Genomic DNA, 9,744 nt, shown 5'->3' on the forward strand with positions numbered 1-9,744 from the left:
TTAAATGTTGTTAACCCAATGTTTATAATATCAAAAGAGATTTTAAATTATTATATTATCAAGATATTATGATGTACGAATATCTCTTAATATGATATATATACATTAAATGTCGTTACAACGATAATCGTTACATATATGTCTCGTTTCAAAATCATTAAGTTAGTAGTCTTGTTTTTACATATGTAGTTCATTGTTAATATACTTAATGATATGTTTAATTATCATAATATAATGTTAACTATATATATAACCATATATATGTCATCATATAGTTTTTACAAGTTTTAACGTTCGTGAATCACCGGTCAACTTGGGTGGTCAATTGTCTATATGAAACCTATTTCAATTAATCAAGTCTTAACAAGTTTGATTGCTTAACATGTTGGAAACATTTAATCATGTAAACATCAATCTCAATTAATATATATAAACATGGAAAAGTTCGGGTCACTACAGTACCTACCCGTTAAATAAATTTCGTCCCGAAATTTTAAGCTGTTGAAGGTGTTGACGAATCTTCTGGAAATAGATGCGGGTATTTCTTCTTCATCTGATCTTCACGCTCCCAGGTGAACTCGGGTCCTCTACGAGCATTCCATCGAACCTTAACAATTGGTATCTTGTTTTGCTTAAGTCTTTTAACCTCACGATCCATTATTTCGACGGGTTCTTCGATGAATTGGAGTTTTTCGTTGATTTGGATTTCATCTAACGGAATAGTGAGATCTTCTTTAGCAAAACATTTCTTCAAATTCGAGACGTGGAAAGTGTTATGTACAGCCACGAGTTGTTGAGGTAACTCAAGTTGGTAAGCTACTGGTCCGACACGATCAATAATCTTGAATGGTCCAATATACCTTGGATTTAATTTCCCTCGTTTACCAAATCGAACAACGCCTTTCCAAGGTGAAACTTTAAGCATGACCATCTCTCCAATTTCAAATTCTATATCTTTTCTTTTAATGTCAGCGTAGCTCTTTTGTCGACTTTGGGCGGTTTTCAACCGTTGTTGAATTTGGATGATCTTCTCGGTAGTTTCTTGTATAATCTCCGGACCCGTAATCTGTCTATCCCCCACCTCACTCCAACAAATCGGAGACCTGCACTTTCTACCATAAAGTGCTTCAAACGGCGCCATCTCAATGCTTGAATGGTAGCTATTGTTGTAGGAAAATTCTGCTAACGGTAGATGTCGATCCCAACTGTTTCCGAAATCAATAACACATGCTCGTAGCATGTCTTCAAGCGTTTGTATCGTCCTTTCGCTCTGCCCATCAGTTTGTGGATGATAGGCAGTACTCATGTCTAGACGAGTTCCTAATGCTTGCTGTAATGTCTGCCAGAATCTTGAAATAAATCTGCCATCCCTATCAGAGATAATAGAGATTGGTATTCCATGTCTGGAGACGACTTCCTTCAAATACAGTCGTGCTAACTTCTCCATCTTGTCATCTTCTCTTATTGGTAGGAAGTGTGCTGATTTGGTGAGACGATCAACTATTACCCAAATAGTATCAAAACCACTTGCAGTCCTTGGCAATTTAGTGATGAAATCCATGGTAATATTTTCCCATTTCCATTCCGGGATTTCGGGTTGTTGAAGTAGACCTGATGGTTTCTGATGCTCAGCTTTGACCTTAGAACACGTCAAACATTCTCCTACGTATTTAGCAACATCGGCTTTCATACCCGGCCACCAAAAATGTTTCTTGAGATCCTTGTACATCTTCCCCGTTCCAGGATGTATTGAGTATCTGGTTTTATGAGCTTCTCTAAGTACCATTTCTCTCATATCTCCAAATTTTGGTACCCAAATCCTTTCAGCCCTATACCGGGTTCCGTCTTCCCGAATATTAAGATGCTTCTCCGATCCTTTGGGTATTTCATCCTTTAAATTTCCCTCTTTTAAAACTCCTTGTTGCGCCTCCTTTATTTGAGTAGTAATGTTATTATGAATCATTATATTCATAGATTTTACTCGAATGGGTTCTCTGTCCTTCCTGCTCAAGGCATCGGCTACCACATTTGCCTTCCCCGGGTGGTAACGAATCTCAAAGTCGTAATCATTCAATAATTCAATCCACCTACGCTGCCTCATATTCAGTTGTTTCTGATTAAATATGTGTTGAAGACTTTTGTGGTCGGTATATATAATACTTTTGACCCCATATAAGTAGTGCCTCCAAGTCTTTAATGCAAAAACAACCGCGCCTAATTCCAAATCATGCGTCGTATAATTTTGTTCGTGAATCTTCAATTGTCTAGACGCATAAGCAATCACCTTCGTTCGTTGCATTAATACACAACCGAGACCTTGCTTTGATGCATCACAATAAATCACAAAATCATCATTCCCTTCAGGCAATGACAATATAGGTGCCGTAGTTAGCTTTTTCTTCAATAACTGAAACGCTTTCTCTTGTTCATCATTCCATTCAAATTTCTTCCCTTTATGCGTTAATGCAGTCAAGGGTTTTGCTATTCTGGAAAAATCTTGGATGAACCTTCTGTAGTAACCAGCTAGTCCTAAAAACTGGCGTATGTGTTTCGGAGTTTTCGGGGTTTCCCACTTTTCAACAGTTTCTATCTTTGCCGGATCCACCTTAATACCTTCTTTGTTCACTATGTGACCGAGGAATTGAACTTCTTCCAACCAAAATGCACACTTTGAAAACTTAGCGTACAATTCTTCCTTCCTCAATACTTCTAACACCTTTCTCAAATGTTCACCGTGTTCTTGGTCATTCTTTGAGTAAATAAGTATGTCATCAATGAAAACAATGACAAACTTGTCAAGGTATGGTCCACACACTCGGTTCATAAGGTCCATGAACACAGCTGGTGCATTAGTTAAACCAAACGGCATGACCATAAACTCGTAATGACCGTAACGTGTTCTGAAAGCAGTCTTTGGAATATCATCTTCTTTCACCCGCATTTGATGATACCCGGAACGTAAGTCAATCTTTGAATAAACAGACGAGCCTTGTAGTTGATCAAATAAGTCATCGATTCTCGGTAGTGGGTAGCGGTTCTTGATGGTAAGTTTGTTCAACTCTCGGTAGTCGATACACAACCTGAATGTACCATCTTTCTTCTTGACAAACAAAACAGGAGCTCCCCACGGTGATGTGCTTGGTCGAATGAAACCACGCTCTAAAAGTTCTTGTAATTGGCTTTGCAGTTCTTTCATCTCGCTGGGTGCGAGTCTGTAAGGAGCACGAGCTATTGGTGCAGCTCCTGGTACAAGATCTATTTGAAATTCAACGGATCGATGTGGGGGTAATCCCGGTAATTCTTTCGGAAATACATCGGGAAATTCTTTTGCAATGGGAACATCATTGATGCTCTTTTCTTCAGTTTGTACTTTCTCGACGTGTGCTAGAACAGCATAGCAACCTTTTCTTATTAGTTTTTGTGCCTTCAAATTACTAATAAGATGTAGCTTCGTGTTGCCCTTTTCTCCGTACACCATTAAGGGTTTTCCTTTTTCTCGTATAATGCGAATTGCATTTTTGTAACAAACGATCTCCGCTTTCACTTCTTTCAACCAGTCCATACCGATTATCACATCAAAACTCCCTAACTCTACTGGTATCAAATCAATCTTAAATGTTTCGCTAACCAGTTTAATTTCTCGATTCCGACATATATTATCTGCTGAAATTAATTTACCATTTGCTAATTCGAGTAAAAATTTACTATCCAAAGGCGTCAATGGACAACTTAATTTAGCACAAAAATCTCTACTCATATAGCTTCTATCCGCACCCGAATCAAATAAAACGTAAGCAGATTTATTGTCAATAAGAAACGTACCCGTAACAAGCTCCGGGTCTTCCTGTGTCTCTACCGCATTAATATTGAAAACTCTTCCACGGCCTTGTCCATTCGTGTTCTCCTGGTTCGGGCAATTTCTAATAATGTGGCCTGGTTTTCCACATTTATAACAAACTACATTGGCATAACTTGCTCCGACACTACTTGCTCCGCCATTACTCGTTCCGACACCATTTGTTCCTTTCGTTCTATTAACCCCTGGTCCGTAGACCTCACACTTCGCCGCGCTATGACCATTTCTTTTACACTTGTTGCAAAATTTGGTGCAGAACCCCGAGTGATTCATTTCACACCTTTGGCATAGCTGCTTCTGATTGTTGTTGTTGTTGCGGTTATTATTGTTGTTGGGATGATTGTTGTAGTTGCTGTTGTTGTTGTTGTTGTTGGGCCGTTTGTTGTAGTTGCGATTTATGTTGCGATTGTTGGGATAATTGTTGCGATTATTGTTGTAATTGCTGTTGTTGTTGTATTGGTGATTCTTATCACCGTTTTCCTCCCACTTTCTTTTGACTTGCTTCACATTGGCCTCTTCAGCAGTCTGTTCTTTAATTCTTTCTTCAATCTGGTTCACTAGTTTGTGAGCCATTCTACATGCCTGTTGTATGGAGGCGGGCTCGTGTGAACTTATATCTTCTTGGATTCTTTCTGGTAATCCTTTCACAAACGCGTCGATCTTCTCTTCCTCATCTTCGAATGCTCCCGGACACAATAGGCACAATTCTGTGAATCGTCTTTCGTACGTGGTAATATCAAATCCTTGGGTTCGTAACCCTCTAAGTTCTGTCTTGAGCTTATTGACCTCGGTTCTGGGACGGTACTTCTCGTTCATCAAGTGCTTGAATGCTGACCACGGTAGTGCGTACGCATCATCTTGTCCCACTTGCTCTAGATAGGTATTCCACCATGTTAACGCAGAACCTGTGAAGGTATGCGTAGCGTACTTCACTTTGTCCTCTTCAGTACACTTACTTATGGCAAACACCGATTCAACCTTCTCGGTCCACCGTTTCAATCCGATCGGTCCTTCGGTTCCATCAAATTCCAAAGGTTTGCAGGCAGTGAATTCTTTGTAGGTGCATCCTACACGATTTCCTGTACTGCTAGATCCAAGGTTATTGTTGGTATGTAGCGCAGCCTGTACTGCGGCTATGTTTGAAGCTAGAAAAGTACGGAATTCCTCTTCATTCATATTCACGGTGTGTCGAGTAGTCGGTGCCATTTCCTTCAAAATAGTTAAATGGAACAAGTTAATCATACAGAATATTAAGAGTAGTTAATAGTATTTCGTAGCATAATATGAACTCATTTATAAAAGCTTTTTCTTCATATTAGCGTTTTATAAGTTTAAATTCGGGTAGTACCTACCCGTTAAGTTCATACTTAGTAGCTAATATACAATTCAACTACTACAATTCTATATGAAAAACTGATTATAATAATATTTCGCGTTCAAACTTTTATACAATATTTTACAAACTTACAATACCGCTTATTTTACATAAAGCATGAAATATAGCACACAATAACTTTGATACAAGATAGTTGTGAAGACAATTCTAGCTAGTACACAAGTCGTTCAGCAAAGGCAATAAAGACACGTAATTCATACGTCCAGAAACAAGTCATGCATTCTGGTTTTACTAGGACTACTTCCCATCCTTGGTCTTGTGCAACATAACCGTTATGGCCGTTGATAAGACAGCGTGTTGTAACGTCGTCAAAAGGACGAGGGTTACGTAATGTCCAACAGTCCCGTAATAATCTAAAAACCTCATTTCTTACCCCAATTACCGACTCCGTCACTTGTGGAAACGTTTTGTTTAATAGTTGTAGCCCGATGTTCTTGTTCTCACTTTGGTGAGAAGCGAACATTACTAATCCGTAAGCATAACATGCTTCTTTATGTTGCATGTTAGCCGCTTTTTCTAAATCACGAAGTCCAATATTCGGATATATTGAGTCAAAATAATTTCTTAACCCGTTGCGTAAAATAGCATTTGGGTTCCCCGCAATATATGCGTCAAAGTAAACACATCGTAACTTATGGGTTTCCCAATGTGATATCCCCCATCTTTCAAACGAAAGTCTCTTATAAACCAAGACATTCTTGGAACGTTCTTCGAATGTCTTACAAACTGATCTCGCCTTAAATAGTTGTGCCGAGGAATTCTGGCCGACTCTAGACAAGATTTCATCAATCATGTCTCCGGGTAGGTCTCTTAAAATATTGGGTTGTCTATCCATTTTGTGTTTTTAAACTGTAAAATAGACAAGAGTTAGATTCATAAAAAAATACTTATTAATACAAGCAATTTTTACATATATCATAAAGCATAAGAACACTATATTACATATATTACACCACACGAATACAACTATCTTATTCCGACTCGCTCGTTTCTTCTTCTTCGGTTTTGGTTCGTTTTGCCAAGTTTCTAGGGATATATGATGTTCCCCTAATACGAGCCGTCGTTGTCCACATTGGTTTAGAAAAACCTGGTGGTTTAGAGGTTCCCGGGTCATTGTTACAACTTAAGGACTTCGGGGGTTGACGATACATATAAAGTTCATCGGGGTTGGAATTAGATTTCTCTATTTTTATGCCCTTTCCCTTATTATTTTCTTTTGCCTTTTTAAATTCAGTTGGGGTAATTTCTATAACATCATCGGAATTCTCGTCGGAATCCGATTCATCGGAGAATTGGTAATCCTCCCAATATTTTGCTTCCTTGGCGGAAACACCATTGACCATAATTAACTTTGGTCGGTTGGTTGAGGATTTTCTTTTACTTAACCGTTTTATTATTTCCCCCACCGGTTCTATTTCTTCATCCGGTTCCGATTCTTCTTCCGGTTCCGATTCTTCTTCCGGTTCCGACTCTTCTTCCGGTTCCTCTTCGGGAACTTGTGAATCAGTCCACAAATCATTCCAATTTACATTTGACTCTTCATTATTATTAGGTGAGTCAATGGGACTTGTTCTAGAGGTAGACATCTATCACATAATATCAAACACGTTAAGAGATTAATATATCACATAATATTCATATGTTAAAAATATATAGTTTCCAACAAAAATGTTAAGCAATCATTTTTAAAGAAAACACGGTCGAAGTCCAGACTCACTAATGCATCCTAACAAACTCGATAAGACACACTAATGCAAATTTTCTGGTTCTCTAAGACCAACGCTCGGATACCAACTGAAATGTCCCGTTCTTATTGATTAAAAACGTTCCATATTAATTGATTTCGTTGCGAGGTTTTGACCTCTATATGAGACGTTTTTCAAAGACTGCATTCATTTTTAAACAAACCATAACCTTTATTTCATCAATAAAGGTTTAAAAAGCTTTACGTAGATTATCAAATAATGATAATCTAAAATATCCTGTTTACACACGACCATTACATAATGGTTTACAATACAAATATGTTACAACAAAATAAGTTTCTTGAATGCAGTTTTTACACAATATCATACAAGCATGGACTCCAAATCTTGTCCTTATTTAAGTATGCGACAGCGGAAGCTCTTAATAACCACCTGAGAATAAACATGCTTAAAACGTCAACAAAAATGTTGGTGAGTTATAGGTTTAACCTATATATATCAAATCGTAACAATAGACCACAAGATTTCATATTTCAATACACATCCCATACATAGAGATAAAAATCATTCATATGGTGAACACCTGGTAACCGACAATAACAAGATGCATATATAAGAATATCCCCATCATTCCGGGACACCCTTCGGATATGATATAAATTTCGAAGTACTAAAGCATCCGGTACTTTGGATGGGGTTTGTTAGGCCCAATAGATCTATCTTTAGGATTCGCGTCAATTAGGGTGTCTGTTCCCTAATTCTTAGATTACCAGACTTAATAAAAAGGGGCATATTCGATTTCGATAATTCAACCATAGAATGTAGTTTCACGTACTTGTGTCTATTTTGTAAATCATTTATAAAACCTGCATGTATTCTCATCCCAAAAATATTAGATTTTAAAAGTGGGACTATAACTCACTTTCACAGATTTTTACTTCGTCGGGAAGTAAGACTTGGCCACTGGTTGATTCACGAACCTATAACAATATATACATATATATCAAAGTATGTTCAAAATATATTTACAACACTTTTAATATATTTTGATGTTTTAAGTTTATTAAGTCAGCTGTCCTCGTTAGTAACCTACAACTAGTTGTCCACAGTTAGATGTACAGAAATAAATCGATAAATATTATCTTGAATCAATCCACGACCCAGTGTATACGTATCTCAGTATTGATCACAACTCAAACTATATATATTTTGGAATCAACCTCAACCCTGTATAGCTAACTCCAACATTCACATATAGAGTGTCTATGGTTGTTCCGAAATATATATAGATGTGTCGACATGATAGGTCGAAACATTGTATACGTGTCTATGGTATCTCAAGATTACATAATATATAATACAAGTTGATTAAGTTATGGTTGGAATAGATTTGTTACCAATTTTCACGTAGCTAAAATGAGAAAAATTATCCAATCTTGTTTTACCCATAACTTCTTCATTTTAAATCCGTTTTGAGTGAATCAAATTGCTATGGTTTCATATTGAACTCTATTTTATGAATCTATACAAAAAAAGTATAGGTTTCTAGTCGGAAAAATAAGTTACAAGTCGTTTTTGTAAAGGTAGTCATTTCAGTCGAAAGAACGACGTCTAGATGACCATTTTAGAAAACATACTTCCACTTTGAGTTTAACCATAATTTTTGGATATAGTTTCATGTTCATAATAAAAATCATTTTCTCAGAATAACAACTTTTAAATCAAAGTTTATCATAGTTTTTAATTAACTAACCCAAAACAGCCCGCGGTGTTACTACGACGGCGTAAATCCGGTTTTACGGTGTTTTTCGTGTTTCCAGGTTTTAAATCATTAAGTTAGCATATCATATAGATATAGAACATGTGTTTAGTTGATTTTAAAAGTCAAGTTAGAAGGATTAACTTTTGTTTGCGAACAAGTTTAGAATTAACTAAACTATGTTCTAGTGATTACAAGTTTAAACCTTCGAATAAGATAGCTTTATATGTATGAATCGAATGATGTTATGAACATCATTACTACCTTAAGTTCCTTGGATGAACCTACTGGAAAAAAGAAAAATGGATCTAGCTTCAATGGATCCTTGGATGGCTCAAAGTTCTTGAAGCAAAATCATGACACTAAAACAAGTTCAAGTAAGATCATCACTTGAAATAAGATTGTTATAGTTATAGAAATTGAACCAAAGTTTGAATATGATTATTACCTTGTATTAGAATGATAACCTACTGTAAGAAACAAAGATTTCTTGAGGTTGGATGATCACCTTACAAGATTGGAAGTGAGCTAGCAAACTTGAAAGTATTCTTGATTTTATGAAACTAGAACTTTTAGAATTTATGAAGAACACTTAGAACTTGAAGATAGAACTTGAGAGAGATCAATTAGATGAATAAAATTGAAGAATGAAAGTGTTTGTAGGTGTTTTTGGTCGTTGGTGTATGGATTAGATATAAAGGATATGTAATTTTGTTTTCATGTAAATAAGTCATGAATGATTACTCATATTTTTGTAATTTTATGAGATATTTCATGCTAGTTGCCAAATGATGGTTCCCACATGTGTTAGGTGACTCACATGGGCTGCTAAGAGCTGATCATTGGAGTGTATATACCAATAGTACATACATCTAAAAGCTGTGTATTGTACGAGTATGAATACGGGTGCATACGAGTAGAATTGTTGATGAAACTGAACGAGAATGTAATTGTAAGCATTTTTGTTAAGTAGAAGTATTTTGATAAGTGTATTGAAGTCTTTCAAAAGTGTATAAATACATATTAA

The sequence above is a fragment of the Rutidosis leptorrhynchoides genome, chromosome 2 (assembly GCF_046630445.1).
Source record: "Rutidosis leptorrhynchoides isolate AG116_Rl617_1_P2 chromosome 2, CSIRO_AGI_Rlap_v1, whole genome shotgun sequence".
NCBI classification, from domain to species: Eukaryota; Viridiplantae; Streptophyta; class Magnoliopsida; order Asterales; family Asteraceae; genus Rutidosis; species Rutidosis leptorrhynchoides.